The sequence below is a fragment of the Musca autumnalis genome, unplaced genomic scaffold, assembly GCF_047663935.1.
Source record: "Musca autumnalis isolate F117 unplaced genomic scaffold, ASM4766393v1 scaffold_4, whole genome shotgun sequence".
Taxonomy (NCBI): Eukaryota; Metazoa; Arthropoda; class Insecta; order Diptera; family Muscidae; genus Musca; species Musca autumnalis.
This window is the reverse complement of record NW_027411977.1, coordinates 206453817-206475495: the sequence shown is the minus strand read 5'-3', so window position 1 is coordinate 206475495 and position 21679 is coordinate 206453817.

Here is a 21679-nt window from a genome sequence, read left to right as displayed (position 1 = left end):
AATTTCGTGACTTTCGGTCCATAATTGCGGCCTGGAGTTTGATTACAATTTATGATTGACAGACGGACGGACGGACACACATCTCAAAATCGCTTAATCTCGCCGAGATATGAAGATTGGTATACCACAATGGGGGGTCTAGGACCGATACTTCGCGGTGTTACATGAATGTTTACCAAAACAAACTTATAATACCCTTTCCACATAGCGGTGTAGGTAGGGTATAATGAATAAGTTCCTTGAGCTACGGCCCACACATGTACCGCCCCATGTAATCGTAACTTATTTCTTATCTTATTTTTCCATTTCATTAATTAATGGATTTTTTGAAGTATTTTCCAAAACGTTAATTATTACGTCTCAATAAGTTGCTATTCCATTAGAATCTTATTTATATAATTAATATATAATGTTGTTGAGCTATTCAGTAGCATGACTTGGATTTATATACATACATAGATGTGTTTTGCCCTAGAATGCCATTAAATATTTCCACAATGTAATGTGGGCCCCCGAAAAAAAACTAAATTGAGCACATGTTTACTAAACACTTAGAACTTTCAATTAGGACACTTGAAGTGCAAAATAAATTTTAGGATGTTTTAAGGCCAAAGTGGCAGCAGCAACAGTAACAAATTGTATTTTCACTTCTACTTTTCTGCACTGGGTCATGTGCTTTGACCTTTTGTGTTGTGTATGTTGTTGGTCAATGAACATGTAATTAATTTATAACCTCAATGTTACTTTGTACTCACACCAAAATTTTACATCGGATTCCTCCTTCTCCTACCCAGATTTCCACACAACGCATCACTTAAATATAAAACACCCCACCTATTACCCACTGAGGAACATGTGAAGTGAGATATCAGCAGTGTGGAAAAACACATTGCCATCAATTGTGTTAAGCGTAAGTTGACCCCATGGTGCTCTACGTATGGATATGTGTATATAATAGAGGTATTGTGAAGATGATATTGGTATATGCTGAAAAAGTATATATAAATTGAATCAGATTGAAGTAATTGAATGTGGAAAAAAGGAAAACATTTTGATAATCAAGAAGGGGAATAAAGTTTTACGAGTATTGAAAAACTAATGTTCGCGAAGTTTATTTATACCCTCCACTATAGCATGAATGGTATATCAAGTTTGTTTTTCCGTTTGTAACGCATTGAAATAATCATTCGCTACCCTATGCAATTTTATTTTAAATTTAAAATCAAATTTTATTATGATTGTATTCCTAGATTTCCTTGATTTTTTGCTTTAAGCTATGAGGAATTATAAAAATTTTAAGTCCTATTTGGTAGTGGGATTGGAATGATTACTATTTGTTGGTTTTCTCAATTTTTTAAAATTTGTCAACGCAATTTTTCCTTTATGCCTGTGTGAAACTTTTTTCATAAAAACTTCGCCATTTTTGGAAACGACTCATCAATTATTGTAACTGTCAATACAAATTTTCCTTTATACCTGTGTGAAACCTTTGTTATTTCAGTAAAAAAAAAAACTATATCTTTCTTAAACATCTTAAAAATTTCGTAATTTTTCGATTTTTAAAACGATTCAGCAATTATTGTACCAGCCGGACAATAAACTAACTAAATTGATGATAAAAAACTGCAGCTTGTGGAATTATATGAATGGGCATCCGAGCCGAATAATCTACCAAATATTAAAGTGATATTTTCCCCAGAAGATGATTATCTAAATACGAACAAGTTAAGAAGAAATTGGGAGGTACCGTTATATAGGGGTTATACTAAAACATGGACCTATGTTGACAATTTTTGTTGGGAGCCTTTAATGTCAAATAACTCCTAATTCGGTTAAAAAATTTAGCTAAAATCTTCAAAATATCGAAAATTGGTACATAACGTGTGAACTTCAAATGTCATTAACAGCTAGTTCGGAGGTATCTGGGCTATACAAAAATATGAACTTAAATGAACAATTTTTGTTGCAGAATTTTTGTTGACTTTTAAATTTCAAATTACAGAAAGTTCGTCCAAAAAATAAAGCTAAGGTACGGAATATCGGGAGGTTTGTTTTGGGGCTATACAAAAACATGGACCTACGTTCGGTTAATTTTTAACATTTTAAGTAAAATCCTCAAAGTACCGAAAATCGGGAAGTATCGTTATATTGGGGCTATGTTGAAAATTGTTGATGCAGATGTGGTGACCACTACAACCTTCAAATGTCAACTTACAGTTAGTTCTGTTAAAAATTGTAGCTAAAATTGCCAAATTACTGAAAATTGGAACCGTTACATGGGAGCTATATCCGAACATGGACCTATGTTGACAATTTTTGATGGAGAGGTGTTGTGACCACTAAGAACTTCAAATGTCAAATTACTGCTAGTTCGGTTTAATATTGTAGCTAAAATCATCAAATTACTGAAAATCGGGAGGTACCGTTATATGGGGGCTTTTTTCACAATTTTTGGTGGAGAGGTGTGGTGACCACTAAGAATTTCAAATGTCAAATGTTCAAATTACAGATAATTCGGTTAAAACTTGTTGGTAAAATTCTCAAAATACCTGAAATCGGGCGGTAACGTTATATGGGGGCTATTCCAAAACATGGACCTATGTCCACTAGTTATATAAGTTTACTCACATTTAAGAACCCTAAATGTCAATTGATAGCTAAATCGGTCTGAAAATGTAGATAAAAACGTCAAAATACCATAAATCGGGGGGTACCATAATATGGGGGCTATACCAAAACGTGAACCTGGGTCCACAACTTTTGTTATATAACTTTAGTTACACTTAAGAACCCTAAATGTCAAATTATAGCTATATCGGTTTGAAAATGTAGCTACAAACTTCAAAATACCGCAAATCGGGGGGTACCGTTATATGGGGGGTATACCAAAACGTGGACCTATGTCCACAAGTTTTGTTAAATAAGTTTAATGGCACTTAAGAACCCTAAATGTCAAATTATAGCTACATCGGTCTTATAATGTAGCTAAAAACGTCAAAATACCGTATATCGGGGGGTACCGTTATATGGGGGCTATACCAAAACGTGGACCTATGTCCACAACTTTTGTTATATATTTTTAATGATACTTAAGAACCCTAAGTGTCAAATTATAGCTAAATCGGTCTAAAAATGTAGCTAAAAACGGTAAAATACCGCAAATGGGGGGTACCGTTATATGGGGGCTATACCAAAACGTGGACCTATGTCCACAACTTCTAATATATAAGTTTACTAACATTTAAGAACCCTAAATGTCAAATTATAGCTACACCGGTCTGATAATGTAGCTAAAAAAGTCAAAATACCTTATATCGGGGGGTACCGTTATACGGGGGCTATACCAAAACGTGGACCTATGTCCACAAGTTTTGTTATATATGTTTATTGATACTTAGGAACCCTAAATGTCAAATTATAGCCAAATCGGTCTCAAAATGTAGCTAAAAACGTCAAAATACCGTAAATCGGCGGGTACCGTTATATGGGGGCTATACCAAAACGTGGACCGATATAGCCCATCATCGAACTTGACCTGCCTGCAAACAAAAGACGCATTTTCCCAAAATTTCAGCGTCCTATCTCCATTTTGGTGGATGCTAGAGTGATTACCACAGACGAACGGACGGACGGACGGACGTGCTCAGATCGACTTAGAATTTTACCCTGATCAAGAATATATATACTTTATAGGGTCGGAAATGAGTATTTCAATGCGTTACAAACGGAAAAACAAACTTAATATACCCTCCATACTATGGTGGAGGGTATAAAAAGGATTTCAAACAAAATAAATTTCATTCAGCAATATCCACTAATTGACACTTGGGTATAAAAAGTTTCTTGTTGAAAAACTGGAAATAAGGGAACTGATGAAGATCTGTGGCGAGTTCTGAAACTATAGTCTTCCCTGCCTTACCCCTTGGTAAACATCGCCAATTTTTCCCACTAATAAATTAAAGTTGTTTTAATAAAGAAGTTTTTAAAATGTTTAAGATAAATTCCTTAATAAAATAACAAAACAAATGTTGATAAATTCAACTTTTATTATACCCTACACCACTATGTGGAAAGGGCTTATAATTTTGGTAAAAATGCATGTAACACCGCGAAATATTGGTCCTAGACCCCCAATGTGGTATACCAATCTTCCGTACGTCTGTCCAATATAAATTGTAATCAAACTACAGGCCGCAAGTATAGACCGATCGTCACAAAATTTTGCATGGAGGTTGGGCTTAGACCAGAATATACACCTATTGTTATTAGTGATCGGCTCCCCCAAAGCGGGGAGGCCAAGTCACACACTTCCTAAAGACTACAGACCAATCAGTCTCTCTTCCTATCTACTGAAAAACTTAGAAAGATTGATTGATCTAGGAATAAGGTCCAAGCTTGAAAATAGTGTTGTACGTCCTGCCCAACATGCCTATATCAAAGGCAGATCGGTGTAGACTGCACCAAATAAAGTCGTTGGTTCTATCGAGAGGAATATGAAAGGCTCAAACTATACGTCAGCAGCGTTTCTTGACATAGAAGGCACCTTTAATAACGTCAAACTTGAATCCATCCACAATTCACTCTCGAACTTAGGTGTAGTGGAACACTGATCAATTGGATCGATGGAATGCTTAGCGGCAGGATAATCAATTCAAATATCGGTGAGACCTCCATTCGAAAGTCTGTCACCAGGGACACACCACAAGGTGGCGTACTATCTCCACAGCGGTGGCTTCTGGTGATTAACGAAATACTTAAGGAATTTGACCAACTACGCATAAAAACAATAGCTTATGCTGACGACGTGGTCATAATGATCAGCGGGAAGTTTCCACAAACGCTATCGGAATTCATGCAAGGAGCTCTAGTCTATTTATTAAAATGGGCACACAACCATGGACTTGGGGTGAACCCATCTAAGACAGAGTTGGTTCTATTTACGAACAAGGGAAAAGTCAAGCCATTCACCCTACCAACACTGGATGGTGTGGCCCTAAAGCTCTCTCTAGAGCCGAAGTACCTCGGCATTATCCTGGACCATCCACTAACGTGGAAAAGGAATGTCGAAGAACGTGCCAAGAGAGGTCTTATAGCCCTTTATTCATGCAAGAACTCTATTGGCAAGAGTTGGGGATTGAAGCCACATGTCATCCACGGGTTTTTTACGACCATAGTTCGCCCTATTCTTACTTATGGTTCATTGGTATGGTGGAATGCATTGAGTAAGACATCCCTTCTCCACACAGTGTATTATTGGATCTTCATCGGATGAATCTCGAGGTGCAAGAGTTGGCAGCAAAGAGTGCTCTCCGACCGAAGGAGATAAGCTCATGGCGCAACTTCGACTATGACCACGCTGCTATTTTACGACGATCTGGACTATCAGTGGGATCGGAGGCAATTAGTGATTATATATCACCACAATTACACTTCGACGAAATTGAAGTTCGGATACCTGACAGAGAGGCCTCGACCCACAACTCCCCACCTCAACCCGGTATAGAGGTTTATACCGATGGCTCCAAGATGGAAAGGGGAACAGGAGCGGGCGTCTGCAACGATACCCTCAACTTACGGATCTCGTACAAGCTGAGCGAAAATTGTACCGTCTTCCAAGCCAAAATCTTTGCAGTCACGAAAGCAGCTGAGTTGATAAAAAATATGGAAAGCGACATAGCTGGACCGGTGGCTATCTATGTAGATAGTCAAGCGGCCCTAAAATCACTTAGATCCCACTCGATCAAGTCTGCTGCGGTCTTGCACTGCAAGAAAGCTTTGGAGGCCCTAAGATCAATCGTTACCTTGTGCTGGGTCCCGGGGCACTTCGACATCGAGGGAAATGAAAAAGCGGATGAAATGGCGCGTCGCGGATCTGAGTAAAAACGACATCGAAATCTATAACTCAATCAAGCCACCCTTGTGTCATTTCATGCGGCTCTTAGAACAAGTATACAGAGAGAAGGCTGGTCAGATTTGAAACAACGAACCTGGCTGTAAGGTATAAAAGGCAATCTGGCCCAACATCTCCAAGCGGAAGACCACTTCTCTACTTTCTATGAAAAAACCCAACCTGAAACTAATGGATGGAATAATCACAGGCACTGCAGAATAAGATCAATGACCTGCAAATAGGATAGAGATGACTCCACGGACTACTGCAGATTATGCGAATGCTCATGACCGTTGTCCAATGCTCATGACCAGGAGAATTTAAACAATGGGTGAACATACAATAACATCTCTGCCAACGTTCTGCCAAGCCGACCCGACAACACTGCTTCTTCTCGCCAAGGGTCTGAAGTGGCTTCAACATGAAAAAAATACAACACCCTAATATGGCAAATTCTCCTCACTCGATCTCCTATCTAAAATAATTTATCAATGTCTTTCAATCCATAGTATACTTATATAATTATTCTTACTTCTTTCCTTAATACCTTCTATGCAATATATTACTTTTCTTTCTCCAACCCACACTATTGGATGAACACAGTGGACCATAAGGTCTCCGGGTGGAATGGCAGTCCAACGCGACAGCTGCGCGTCCTTTAACCTAATCTATATATGACAAGGAAGAAACATGCAGTTAACGATGACGATCAGGTAATATGTAGAGAGTTAAACGGACCACAACTTTTGTGTGAAAATTGTGATAATTTTTAACATACAGGAAGACACATTCCAGGTAAGTAAGCTATACTTGGAAAAGGAATTCTTGACTTTTCTATTGATGCCAATTGTGTTGGTGTACATGATCAGTTAACAGACTTACAGCCTAATATAACGAGTTATTTGTATGTAGTGTAATCATAAACACGCTAGAGGTCGCACTTGTAGCGCAATAGTCGCGAAATTTTGCTCGAGGTAAGAGTTTAGGTCAAAGAAGATGCCTACAATTTTGGATGATAATCTGATATTATTTAGAGGGTGAAATGGACCATTATTTTTGTATGAAAAATATAAAATATAAAAATTGTATTTTTAGTCCATATTTTAATTCCTAGAGGGCATATCCCGGCAAAGTAGCCTATATATGGAAAAATAACTACTGACCTTTCCCCTGATGAAATTTGTATAATGGGTTTTGAGAGACCTCATCTTCCTATCATTCTACAAATGGTATATATCATGCAAATATCGTGGAGTCCTAGCGTGTTAATTGTCCAATTTGATTTTCTATACATATATTGCAGCAAGGGGTAGCTTCGCCACCTTTTTTTTCAAAACGTGCTCGGTGTCGGGCTTATATATTTACTTATATTAGATGTATTTCAAAAAGAAACCTGATAGTGATCAACAAACTTATATCCCAAAGGATATGGCCATAGGTCCATGTTTTGGTATAGTCCGCATATATCGGTACCTCCCCATTTTCGGTATTTTGAGAATTTTAGCTACAATTTTTAACCGAATTAGCTGTAATTTGCCATTTGAGGTTCCCGGTGGTCATGAAATATCTCCACCAAACATCGTCAACATAGGTCCATGTTTTGGTATAGCCCCCATATAACGGTACCTCCCGATTTTCGGTATTTTGAGCATTTTAGTTACGATTTTTAACCGAACTAGCTGTAATTTGCCATTTGAGGTTCTCAGTGGTCATAAAACATCTCCAACGATACATCGTCAATATAGGTCCATGTTTTGGTATAGCCCCCATATAACGGTACCTCCCGATTTTCGGTATTTTGAGAATTTTAACTACAGTTTTTAACCGAAATAGCTGTAATTTGACATTTAAAGTTCTCAGTGGACATAAAACATCTCCAATGAAACATCGTCAACATAGGTCCATGTTTTGGTATAGCCCCCATATAGCGGTATCTCCCGATTTTCGGTATTTTGAGAATTTTAGCTGCAATTTTTAACCGAACTATCTGTAATGATCGGTATTTTGAGAATTTTAGCTACAGTTTTGTCTATTCAAAAATAATCGTCAATATAGGTAGGTCCATGTTTTGGTATATCCCCCCATATAACTTTACCTCCCGATTTTCGGGAATTTTCTATGGTCACGAAATTTCTTCACTAAAATTCGTCAACATGGGTCCATTTTTGAGGGTCTACATTGTTTTGATGAAACTACCCTCAATTTGACTCTTGAAGCTCCCTGCAGCTATAAAACTTTTCCGCCAAAAAATGTAAAGATAGGTTGACTCTTTGATTTAGCACCGTAGGTGGTACCTTTCACCTAGCTGAACACATTTTTTAGATTAGATAACACTGTGCAAAAAAATGGAGGTGAAAGTCTGGGGCACGAAAAATTCCTCCTGGGGAAGAAAGGCCTTGGTGAGTATATTATGAACCCCAAAGGACAGATCCGCCGTGAGTCGAACTTCCGCGTTATGGCGTGATGAAATTTTTGTTAGAGACCCTGTGGGCCGTCAGGAATTAGCGTTATATATTTGTTCACTGTTGCTTAAGTGCTCTACAACAACAACAAACAAAGATGCTAATTAATGATGGCTTACAGGGTCTCTTGCAAAAACTTCATCACGCCATAACGCGGAAGTTCGACTCACGGCGCATCTGTCCTTCGGGGTTTTAAATAAACTCACAATTGTCGAAAAGTTGTTACACCTAAAATTGTGAAAGGACCCCAATTATTCCATTTTACCCCCAGTTTTTGACATACAAAGACAGACAAAGCAACCAAAATACAATTTTATTTCCTATTGAAAATAGAGTTCGGCCTATTAATAGACACAAAATACCCATTCATGAAACGATAAAGCAGCACCTGATACTGAATTTCATTTTGATGTAATGATGATGATGGTAGGGCAGTATCACTCTCATAGGAATTTATACACTCTTGTGAAGGAAGTTAAAGAACATTTAATTAATTACATGATGTGATTACGCTGTGAGAGTTTGTGGTTGTGTATGTGTGCGTATGCCTGGAAAAGTTAAGATTGTGGTCTTTCGTTAAATGTGGGTATAAATGCAATTTTATTGAGTGATGAAATTAAGGTCATAAATTTTAGGATTTTCCGTCAGAAGCTGGTAAGCGTTAATGGCTGCGGCAATAAATAATGTGGAAAGAATAATTTTAAAAGGAAAGTATTTATTGATAACAGAGGAAAATGTACATGAAAATTAATCAACAAATTAATCGCCACATAAAATCTTTATGGCCATATACCCACTGACATTCGGGTGTTTAATATAAACAGATTTTCTTTGACAATTTATTTTTAACGTTTCTAGAGCATTCGGCCAAACAACATCAAATTTTCAACATAATTTTTTATATTTGTCGACATTTCCAGGGAATTTCAGCCACGGCTATAAAAAGTAGGTCCTATATCATTGAGCTAATATAAATGCCTTCTGCTTTCGGCGATGTTTGAAATCCTACAGTAGTTGTAGTGAGTGAGTGATAAGGAAGGAACCTCCTTTCTTTTTCTCGCAGGTCCCAGTTATTGCTTCCCTCTAGCCAAATTTGTTATTCAGCCGTTAAGGTTCTGCTGATTTCACTTGAACGGCAAGAACGTCTCTAAGAATTGGTTCAGAGGTATATTCATCGCCAATATTTAATACCTAAAATTCAGCTTCAGTATACTCACAACACAATCTGTATTAGTTACAAGATATCCGCCGAAACCGTTCGTTTGTGGTTTACTTTCTCTTATTTTTGGGATTCCATTGCGACACTTACATATGTTTTATTTGATTACGCTACCGCTTTTGTTTTTTATTTTGAAAAGCTTTTCTCTCCTTCCCTTTTTCTCAACATTTCTTCAAATGTAAGTCACTTTGAATGATATATATACAACCTAGTTGTAGAAAAATACTTAAGATGTCCTCATCCTATATCCTTCCTCCTCGTTGCCATCACAATAATTTCTTCCACTCAATCCCTGGGTGTCGCTGCCTAACACTTAAGCCCACTCAAAGCTAATTCATTGTTTTAATGTTAACACATTCAAAGTGTAGCTTGAAATCCTTAGATGTTATCACTCATATTCCGCTCGAACGAACATGTAGAACCCCCGCAAACGCAATAAAGATAATAATGAAAAAGCAATCAGTAATAATTAGTTTTGTTCACATTGAGAACAACAAATGGAAATACGATTATCAGTATTAATAACAACAGCAGAACGGCTAAGTAGACAACACACAACGGACGCCAGAACGCCAAAAATGCACAAACATTATTGTTAACTAGAAATTGTGTAGTTGTTTTTGTTATTTTTGTAATAGTTGTTGTTGACGTTTGGCACTAATTCTCGCCGCTGTGCTTGTGTTTGGTTTGTTATGCCAAGAATATCAGCCATCAAACAGATGCGGCAGCATTAGTACTAGAGTCGAGGATATAATAACATAATTACACTCATTTGATAACCAGGTGAAATGGAAGAGAAACGAAGGGAATTTAAGAAGTCCAGCAAGTCTACATATAGAAGATCACCTGCTCTTGTTGTAGAAGATCAACACGTTTTCTCATTGAAGACCACTTCTTATGGATATTTTAAAGAAGACCACAAGGTCTTCTTTTATTAGACCATCACGTCTTTTTATAGAAGAATACCAAGTATTCCTGATGCAGACCACCACGTCTTTTTATTGAAGATCAACACACGTTCTTAAAGAGGACCACCAATTCTTCTCGTAGGATGCCACCAGATGTTCGCAGAGTCTTCTTTTAAGATACCACTAGTTTCCTAATATAGACCACCAGGTCTTCCTATAGAAAAACACTTGGTTATGAAAGACCACTTGGTCTTCTTTTATAAAACCACCAGGCTTTGCTATCGAACAACACCAGGTCTTCCTATGGAGGTCACCAGGCCTAGACGAAATTCAGGTTTTGTTATAGAAGGCACACTGTTTTCATATAGAAGATCACCAGGTCTTCATATAGAAGGTCTTCTTTTTGGACTCCACTAATTTTTTTAATAAAGGCCACCAGGTCTTTACTATAGAAAAACATTTAGTTATATAAGACCACTCGGGCTTCTTATATAAGACCACCAGGTTTTGTTATCGAACAACGCCAGGTCTTCTTATGGCCTTCATATAGAATAGCACCAGGTCTTCATATGGAAGACCACCAGGTTTTCATAGAGAAGATCACGAGGTCTTCATACACCACCAAATCTTTATATGGAAGACTACGAAGACTTTTTCTGGAGACCAGGAGCTATATTTATGGCATATCAGGGCTGTTTTAAGCACCCTTTCTTTCAGAAAAGGTCTACAGAAGCACCCTTTCTTTCAGAAAAGGTCTACAGAAGCACCCTTTCTTTCAGAAAAGGTCTACAGAAGCACCCTTTCTTTCAGAAAAGGTCTACAGAAGCACCCTTTCTTTCAGAAAAGGTCTACAGAAGCACCCTTTCTTTCAGAAAAGGTCTACAGAAGCACCCTTTCTTTCAGAAAAGGTCTACAGAAGCACCCTTTCTTTCAGAAAAGGTCTACAGAAGCACCCTTTCTTTCAGAAAAGGTCTACAGAAGCACCCTTTCTTTCAGAAAAGGTCTACAGAAGCACCCTTTCTTTCAGAAAAGGTCTACAGAAGCACCCTTTCTTTCAGAAAAGGTCTACAGAAGCACCCTTTCTTTCAGAAAAGGTATACAGAAGCACCCTTTCTTTCAGAAAAGGTCTACAGAAGCACCCTTTCTTTCAGAAAAGGTCTACAGAAGCACCCTTTCTTTCAGAAAAGGTCTACAGAAGCACCCTTTCTTTCAGAAAAGGTCTACAGAAGCACCCTTTCTTTCAGAAAAGGTCTACAGAAGCACCCTTTCTTTCAGAAAAGGTCTACAGAAGCACCCTTTCTTTCAGAAAAGGTCTACAGAAGCACCCTTTCTTTCAGAAAAGGTCTACAGAAGCACCCTTTCTTTCAGAAAAGGTCTACAGAAGCACCCTTTCTTTCAGAAAAGGTCTACAGAAGCACCCTTTCTTTCAGAAAAGGTCTACAGAAGCACCCTTTCTTTCAGAAAAGGTCTACAGAAGCACCCTTTCTTTCAGAAAAGGTCTACAGAAGCACCCTTTCTTTCAGAAAAGGTCTACAGAAGCACCCTTTCTTTCAGAAAAGGTCTACAGAAGCACCCTTTCTTTCAGAAAAGGTCTACAGAAGCACCCTTTCTTTCAGAAAAGGTCTACAGAAGCACCCTTCCTTTCAGAAAAGGTCTACAGAAGCACCCTTTCTTTCAGAAAAGGTCTACAGAAGCACCCTTTATTTCAGAAAAGGTCTACAGAAGCACCCTTTCTTTCAGAAAAGGTCTACAGAAGCACCCTTTCTTTCAGAAAAGGTCTACAGAAGCACCCTTTCTTTCAGAAAAGGTCTACAGAAGCACCCTTTCTTTCAGAAAAGGTCTACAGAAGCACCCTTTCTTTCAGAAAAGGTCTACAGAAGCACCCTTTCTTTCAGAAAAGGTCTACAGAAGCACCCTTTCTTTCAGAAAAGGTCTACAGAAGCACCCTTTCTTTCAGAAAAGGTCTACAGAAGCACCCTTTCTTTCAGAAAAGGTCTACAGAAGCACCCTTTCTTTCAGAAAAGGTCTACAGAAGCACCCTTTCTTTCAAAAAAGGTCTACAGAAGCACCCTTTCTTTCAGAAAAGGTCTACAGAAGCACACTTTCTTTCAGAAAAGGTCTACAGAAGCACCCTTTCTTTCAGAAAAGGTCTACCGAAGCACCCTTTCTTTCAGAAAAGGTCTACAGAAGCACCCTTTCTTTCAGAAAAGGTCTACAGAAGCAGCCTTTCATTCAGAAAAGGTCTACAGAAGCAGCCTTTCTTTCAGAAAAGGTCTACAGAAGCACCCTTTCTTTCAGAAAAGGTCTAGAGAAGCACCCTTTCTTTCAGAAAAGGTCTACAGAAGCACCCTTTTTTCAGAAAAGGTCTACAGAAGCACCCTTTCTTTCAGAAAAGGTCTACAGAAGCATCCTTTCTTTCAAAAAAGGTCTACAGAAGCACCCTTTCTTTCAGAAAAGGTCTACAGAAGCACCCTTTCTTTCAGAAAAGGTCTACAGAAGCACCCTTTCTTTCAGAAAAGGTCTACAGAAGCACCCTTTCTTTCAGAAAAGGTCTACCGAAGCACCCTTTCTTTCAGAAAAGGTCTACAGAAGCACCCTTTCTTTTAGAAAAGGTCTACAGAAGCAGCCTTTCTTTCAGAAAAGGTCTACAGAAGCAGCCTTTCTTTCAGAAAAGGTCTACAGAAGCAGCCTTTCTTTCAGAAAAGGTCTACAGAAGCAGCCTTTCTTTCAGAAAAGGTCTACAGAAGCACCCTTTCTTTCAGAAAAGGTCTACAGAAGCAGCCTTTCTTTCAGAAAAGGTCTACCGAAGCACCCTTTCTTTCAGAAAAGGTCTACAGAAGCACCCTTTCTTTCAGAAAAGGTCTACAGAAGCAGCCTTTCATTCAGAAAAGGTCTACAGAAGCAGCCTTTCTTTCGGAAAAGGTCTACAGAAGCACCCTTTCTTTCAGAAAGGGTCTACAGAAGCACCCTTTCTTTCAGAAAAGGTCTACAGAAGCACCCTTTCTTTCAAAAAAGGTCTACAGAAGCACCCTTTCTTTCAGAAAAGGTCTACAGAAGCACCCTTTCTTTCAGAAAAGGTCTACCGAAGCACCCTTTCTTTCAGAAAAGGTCTACAGAAGCACCCTTTCTTTCAGAAAAGGTCAACAGAAGCACCCTTTCTTTCAGAAAAGGTCTACAGAAGCACCCTTTCTTTCAGAAAAGGTCTACAGAAGCACCCTTTCTTTCAGAAAAGGTCTACAGAAGCACCCTTTCTTTCAGAAAAGGTCTACAGAAGCACCCTTTCTTTCAAAAAAGGTCTACAGAAGCACCCTTTCTTTCATAAAAGGTCTACAGAAGCACCCTTTCTTTCATAAAAGGTCTACAGAAGCACCCTTTCTTTCATAAAAGGTCTACAGAAGCACCCTTTCTTTCATAAAAGGTCTACAGAAGCACCCTTTCTTTCAGAAAAGGTTTACAGAAGCACCCTTTCTTTCAGAAAAGGTCTACAGAAGCACCCTTTCTTTCAGAAAAGGTCTACAGAAGCACCCTTTCTTTCAGAAAAGGTCTACAGAAGCACCCTTACTTTCATAAAAGGTCTACAGAAGCACCCTTTCTTTCAGAAAAGGTCTACAGAAGCACCCTTTCTTTCAGAAAAAGTCTACAGAAGCACCCTTTATTTCAGAAAAGGTCTACAGAAGCACCCTTTCTTTCAGAAAAGGTCTACAGAAGCACCCTTTCTTTCAGAAAAGGTCTATAGAAGCACCCTTTCTTTCAGAAAGGGTCTACAGAAGCACCCTTTCTTTCAGAAAAGGTCTACAGAAGCACCCTTTCTTTCAGAAAAGGTCTACAGAAGTACCCTTTCTTTCAAAAAAGGTCTATAGAAGCAACCTTTTTTCAGATAGGGTCTAAGAAGCAACACTTTTTTCAGAAAGGGTCTATGGAAACACCCTTTTTTCAGAAAGGGTCTATGGAAACACCCTTTTTTCAGAAAGGGTCTATGGAAACACCCTTTTTTCAGAAAGGGTATATATAAGCACCCTTTTTTCAGAAAGGGTATATAGAAGCACCCTTTCTTCCAGAAAGGGTATATAGAAGCACCCTTTCTTCCAGAAAGGGTATATAGAAGCACCCTTTCTTCCAGAAAGGGTATATAGAAGCACCCTTTCTTCCAGAAAGGGTATATAGAAGCACCCTTTCTTCCAGAAAGGGTATAAAGAAGCACCCTTTCTTCCAGAAAGGGTATATAGAAGCACCCTTTCTTCCAGAAAGGGTATATAGAAGCACCCTTTCTTCCAGAAAGGATATATAGAAGCACCCTTTCTTCCAGAAAGGGTATATAGAAGCACCCTTTCTTCCAGAAGGGGTATATAGAAGCACCCTTTCTTCCAGAAAGGGTATATAGAAGCTCCCTTTCTTCCAAAAAGGGTATATAGAAGCACCCTTTCTTCCAGAAAGGTATATAGAAGCACCCTTTCTTCCAGAAAGGTATATAGAAGCACCCTTTCTTCCAGAAAGGGTATATAGAAGCACCCTTTCTTCCAGAATGGGTATATAGAAGCACCCTTTCTTCCAGAAAGGGTATATAGAAGCACCCTTTCTTCCAGAAAGGGTATATAGAAGCACCCTTTCTTCCAGAAAGGGTATATAGAAGCACCCTTTCTTCCAGAAAGGGTATATAGAAGCACCCTTTCTTCCAGAAAGGGTATATAGAAGCACCCTTTCTTCCAGAAGGGGTATATAGAAGCACCCTTTCTTCCAGAAAGGGTATATAGAAGCACCCTTTCTTCCAGAAAGGGTATATAGAAGCACCCTTTCTTCCAGAAAGGGTATATAGAAGCACCCTTTCTTCCAGAAGGGGTATATAGAAGCACCCTTTCTTCCAGAAAGGGAATACAGGAGCATCCTTTCTTCCAGAAAGGGTATATAGAAGCACCCTTTCTTCCAGAAAGGGTATATAAAAGAACCCTTTCTGGAAGAAAGGGTATATAAAAGAACCCTTTCTGGAAGAAAGGGTATATAGAAGCACCCTTTGTTCCAGAAAGGGTATATAGAAGCACCCTTTGTTCCAGAAAGGGTATATAGAAGCACCCTTTGTTCCAGAAAGGGTATATAGAAGCACCCTTTGTTCCAGAAAGGGTATATAGAAGCATCCTTTCTTCTAGAAAGGGTCTGTAGAAGTACCCTTTCTTTCAGAAAGGGTCTGTAGAAGCACCCTTTGTTCCAGAAAGGGTATATAGAAGCACCATTTGTTCCAGAATTGGTATATAGAAGCAGCCTTTGTCCCAGAAAGGGTATATAGAAGCACCCTTTGTTCCAGAAAGGGTATATAGAAGCAACCTTTGTTCCAGAAAGGGTATATAGAAGCATCCTTTGTTCCAGAATAGGTATATATAAGCACCCTTTGTTTCAGAAAGGGTATACAGAAGCACCCTTTGTTCCAGAAAGGGTATATAGAAGCACCCTTTTTTCCAGAAAGGGGATATAGAAGCACCCTTTGTTCCAGAAAGGGTATAAAGAAGCACGCTTTGTTCCAGAAAGGGTATATAGAAGCACCCTTTGTTCCAGAAGGGGTATATAGAAGCACCCTTTATTCCAGAAAGGGTCCATAGGAGCACACTTTCTTTCAGATAGGGTCCATAGAAGCACCCTTTCTTTCAGAGAGGGCCTATAAAAGCACCCTTTCTTTTAGAAAGGTCTATAGAAGCACCCTTTCTTTTAGAAAGGTCTATAGAGGCATCCTTTCTTTCATATAGGGTCTATAGAAGCACCCTTTCTTTCATAAAGGGTCTATAGAAGCACCCTTTCTTTCAGAAAGGGTCAACAGAAGCTCGCTTTATTTCAGAAAGTGTCTATAGAAGCACCCTTTCTTTCAGAAGGGGTCTATAGAAGCAATCTTTTTTTCAGTGATGGTCTAAAGGAGCATCCTTTCTTTCAGAAAGGATCTATAGAAGTACCCTTTCTTTAGGAAAGAGTCTATAGAAACACCCTTCTTTAAGAAAATTTCTATAGAAGCATTATTTCATTCAGAAAGGGTCTTTAGCAGCATCCTTTCTTTCAGAAAGTGTCTATAGAAGCAGTTTTTCTTTCAGAAAGGGTCTACAGAAGCACTCTTTCTTTTAGGAAAGGTCTATAGGAGTGCCCTTTCTTTCAGAAAGGGTCTATATAAGTCCCCATTCTTTCAGGAAGGGTATATAGAGGCACCCTTTCGTTCGCAAGATGTCTTTAGAAGCACCCTTTCGTTCGCAAGATGTCTTTAGAAGCAAGATGTCTTTAGAAGCACCCTTTCGTTAGCAAGATGTCTATAGAAGCACCCTTTCGTTAGCAAGATGTCTATAGAAGCACCCTTTCGTTAGCAAGATGTCTATAGAAGCACCCTTCCTTTCAGAAAGGACCTATAAAAGCACCCTTCCTTTCAGAAAGGACCTATAAAAGCACCCTTTCTTTTAGATAGAGTCTATAGAAGAAACCTTTCTTTCAGAGAGGGTCTACAGACGCACCCTTTCTTTCAGAAAGGTCTATAGAGGCACCTTTTCTTTCACCCGTTCGTTCGCAAGATGTCTATAGAAGCACCCTTGCTTTCAGAAAGGACCTATAAAAGCACCCTTTCTTTTAAATACAGTCTATAGAAGAAACCCTTCTTTCAGAGAGGGTCTACAGATGCAACCTTTCTCTTAGAAAGGATCTATAGGAGCACCCTTTCTTTCAGAATGGTATATAGAATGAACCTTTCTTTCAGAAAGAGTCTATAGAAGCACCCTTTATTTCAGAAAGGGTCTATCGAAGCACCCTTTCTGTTAAAAAGGGTCTATAGAATAACCCTTTCTTTAAAAAAGGACCAGGCCTTTTTATGTAAGTCCACCACGTATTTTATAGAAGACCACCAGGACTTCTTATAGTAGATCATCAGTTCTTCTATTGCAAGATTACTATGTCTTCTTATAGGGGACCACCAGATCTTCTTATAGAAACTTATACAGTCTTCTTCTTCTCATAGAAAACCACCATTCTCTTAGAAAAAATCACTAGACCCTCTTACATTACACCACCAGGTCTTCGTATAGAAGTCGTTTTCTGTTCACTGGGTTATAATCCTCATTTGTGTTGCCAAAACATACTTACAGAAGATCAGATAATTGTGGAATCAAGTGCCGCTGTACATTACGAGCGTATCATAAAAATCCTATTTAAGCAAAGTCAATGTTGTGTTGTTGGCTTATTTTGGGTATATGTGTGTGTGCATCTGTGTGATAGTGTGCTTAAAAGATAAATAATTGAATTTCATTAATTCAAGTTTATTACACGAGCGTATATAAAACTTAACTATTAAATATGACTATCAACATTGTCCTGTGTAGGTTCTACACTTGTTGGCGGCTTCCTGCATACTCTGTATTTACAAAACGAACGAACGGACTACAACTCTACGAATGCTGTAAGTGTGCTATTATTTTTACCATTGATAATATCAATGGCCATATAAGTTGTGAGTTGTGACAGGAATCCATTTGAAGTGTTAATGGAAAACATTTTGCAGCAGTGAAATATTTGTTTGTCTGTCATTGTAACACAACACTCGCCCTCTTCGTTCTGTCATGTTAAGCATATTTGAAGTACCTGTGGGATATGTTTGCCGTTGTCGTTTAAGCTTAACAGAAGCAGTGGCAATTTAATTGCAAATATTTATAGCATTTTATTTTGATTATTATCAAATAATAAAGAAACAACAACAATAAAGTGTAGAATATTTAATTTGTGCCTAGCAAACGTGAAATGAATGACCAAGTAATTTAACACATTTTGCTCTCGCTAGTTTGTGTGTTGCGATAGGTTATTTTGTTAAAGAGAAAATTTAAAATATGGTGCATAAATTAACGGAATGCAGCGAACAACTGAAGCAGTGATGATATATTGCGTAGTTCCATTATTATATTGATATATATCTGTGTGAATCTTTTTCATTTCAATCTTGCAACTTGTATCATTTTCTATTCTCAATTGTATCATGCATAGCCTTTTTCTGTAATGTGAAAACAAAACACAATAGACTGTCACTTTGACCAATCCCTTGATTTCCTGTTTTAAATTGCACGGTGTATCAGTTCTTGTAAATCTGTAAAACATTACTTCCTTGCGTATTATACAGGATTCGACGTACAAGGCTGCCACAAATAGACCAAAGAGTTTTCCAAGAACACAAAGTATTTTTGTAGAAGATCACAAAAGTCCTTCCGAAAGACGACTAAAAAGTTTTTCAATATTAGACCAACAGAGCTTCTAAAAGAGAAGTCAAAAACGTCTTGTGGTAATGATATGCCAGAATTCAATGCAAAGCAAAAATTTGCTATAAAATGTGTGTCCGTCCGTCCGTTCGTACATTAAAAATTGTACGCACGCCACAGGCTGCAATAATGGTCGGGTTCAGACCAGAATAGACCCTATAGTTTTTGCCGATGATCGTGAAATATTTAGGGGGTGAAATGGACCAAAAACGAAATTGCTATGCAATTTTGTAGCGGATCTATAGGTCGCAATGGTAGTCTGATCAGCGGGAAATTGTAGGTACGGTTTAGATTTACGATGAAGAATATGCCTACAAGTGTAGATAATGGTTAGATAAAATTAGAGGTTTAAATGGACCACAAGTTTTGTGTGAAAATTGGTAAATTTTTTAGTATAATGACAATGGACCACATGTTCCACCCACTTAAGTTATATTTGAAAGTGGAACTTTTAACCTTTCCACTGATTCGAATTATGTTGATGTACGGGGTCAAATAACAGCGTTACAGCCTATTTTATACAGGGATCCCCGAATTTTAATTGTATAGTGTGACAGTAATCACGCTATATATCGCAGTTATAGCTCAATACTGAAACATTTTTGCACGAGGTAAGAGTTTTGGTCAAGGAGAATCCCAATCGTCTTGAATAATAATAGGATAGCATTTAGCGGGTGAAATTAACCCTAATTTTTGTGGGAGGACTAGTCTCGGATCTATTTGAAGCAAACTCGTAATACAAAACAATATATTTTATTATTATACCCTATACCACAATGTGTAGAGATGGTTTTTACCGGGTATTTACCCGGTAAATACCCACACGGTGGGTAAATACCCATTTGTGGGTATTTATTTGGGTATTTACTATATTGAATGGCAAATACAACATTTTACACCCTATTCCTGGGTTTAGGTTGTAAATTCGTTTCAAATGGATTGTTTTACAAAACTTTAGACTGGTGGGTAAATACTTGGGTAAATACCCGAGTATTTACCCAAGTGTTGGGTAAAAACTCATTAACTGCCGAACCACTTGACGTGGGCTGACAAAATTTGGCTTACATCTTTCTTATGTCAACAGAACTTCTGGTACTGAACGTGGAGTCTGTGGGTCCATGTTTTGATATAGCCCCCATATAGTCGTACCTCCCGATTTAAGGTATTTTTCATCTATTAGCCACATTTTACAACCAAATTGGCTGTAATTTGGTACAGTGAGTCCTCACGGAGCAGAAAATATCCTTGCAAAAATTTTTCAATATAGGTCCACGTTTTCTAATAGCCCCCATATAAGGGCACCCCGATATCGAGTATTTACCCAAATTTTGGGTAAAAACTCATTAACTGCCGAACCACTTGACGTAGGCTGACGAAATTTAACTCAAATCTTACTTATGTCAAGAGAATATCTAGCATTGAAAATGGGGTCTCTGGGTCCATGTTTTGATATAGCCCCCATATAACCGTACCTCCCGGTTTAATGTATTTTTTGTCTATTTGCCTCATTGTACAATCATAGTGGCTGAAATTTGGCATAGTGAGTTCTCAATATGTAGAAAATACCCTTGCAAAAACTTGTCAACATAGGTCCACGTTTTCTAATAGCCCCATATAAGAGTACCCCGATTTCGAGTATTTACCCAAATTTTGGGTAAAAACTCTTTAACTGCCGAACCACTTGACGTAGGCTGACAAAACGTGGCATAAATCTTTCTTATGTCAAAAGAACTTCACGTACTGAACATGGGGTCTCTAGGTCTATGTTTTAATATAGCCCCCATATAGCCGTAACTATCGATTTAAGGTATTTTTCATCTGTTAGCCACATTTTACAACCAAATTGGCTGTAATTTGGCACAGTGAGTCCTCAAGGAGTAGAAAATATTCTTGCAAAAATTTATCAATATAGGTCCACGTTTTCTAATAGCCCACATATAAGGGTACCCCGATTTCGAGTATTTACCCAAACGAACCAGTAGACGTTGGCAGACAAAATTTGGCTCAAAACTTTCTTATATCAATAGTAATAAGGGTATTGAAAATGGAGTCCCTGGGTCCATGTTTTGATATAGCCCCCATATAGCCGTACCTCCCGATTTAAGGTATTTTTAACTATTAGCCACATTTTACAATCATACTGACTGTAATTTGGTACAGTGGGTTCCCAATATGTATAAAATATCCTTGCAAAAAATTGTCGACGTAGGTCCACGTTTTCTTGTGGCCCCAATATGGGTTTCTGAAATCGGGAGGTACGGCTATATCAAAAAGTGGACCCAGGGACTCCATTTTCAATACCTTTAATACTATTGATATAAGAAAGTTTCTAGCCAAATTTTATGAGCCTACGCCAATGGTTCGGCAGATAAAGAGTTTTTACCCAATATTTGGGTAAATACTTGAAATCGGGGTACCCATATATGGGGGCTATTAGAAAACGTGGACCTATATTGATAAATTTTTGCAAGAATATTTTCTACTCCTTGAGGACTCACTGTGCCAAATAACAGCCAATTTGGTTGTAAAATGTGTCTAATAGATGAAAAATACCTTAAATCGGGAGGTACGGCTATATGGGGGCTATTATAAAACCTGGACCTAGACACCCCATTTTCAATGCTAGATATTCTCTTGACATAAGTAAGATTTAAGCCAAATTTTGTCAGCCTACGTCAAGTGGCTCGGCAGCTAATGAGTTTTTACCCACAAATGGGGTAAATACTCGAAATCTGGGTACCCTTATATGGGGGCTATTAGAAAACGTGGACCAATACTGATAAATTTTTGCAAGAATATTTTCTACTCCTTGAGGACTCACTGTGCCAAATTACAGCCAATTTGGTTGTAAAATGTGGCTAACAGATGAAAAATACCTTAAATCGGGAGGTACGGCTATATGGGGGCTATTATAAAACCTGGACCTAGACACCCCATTTTCA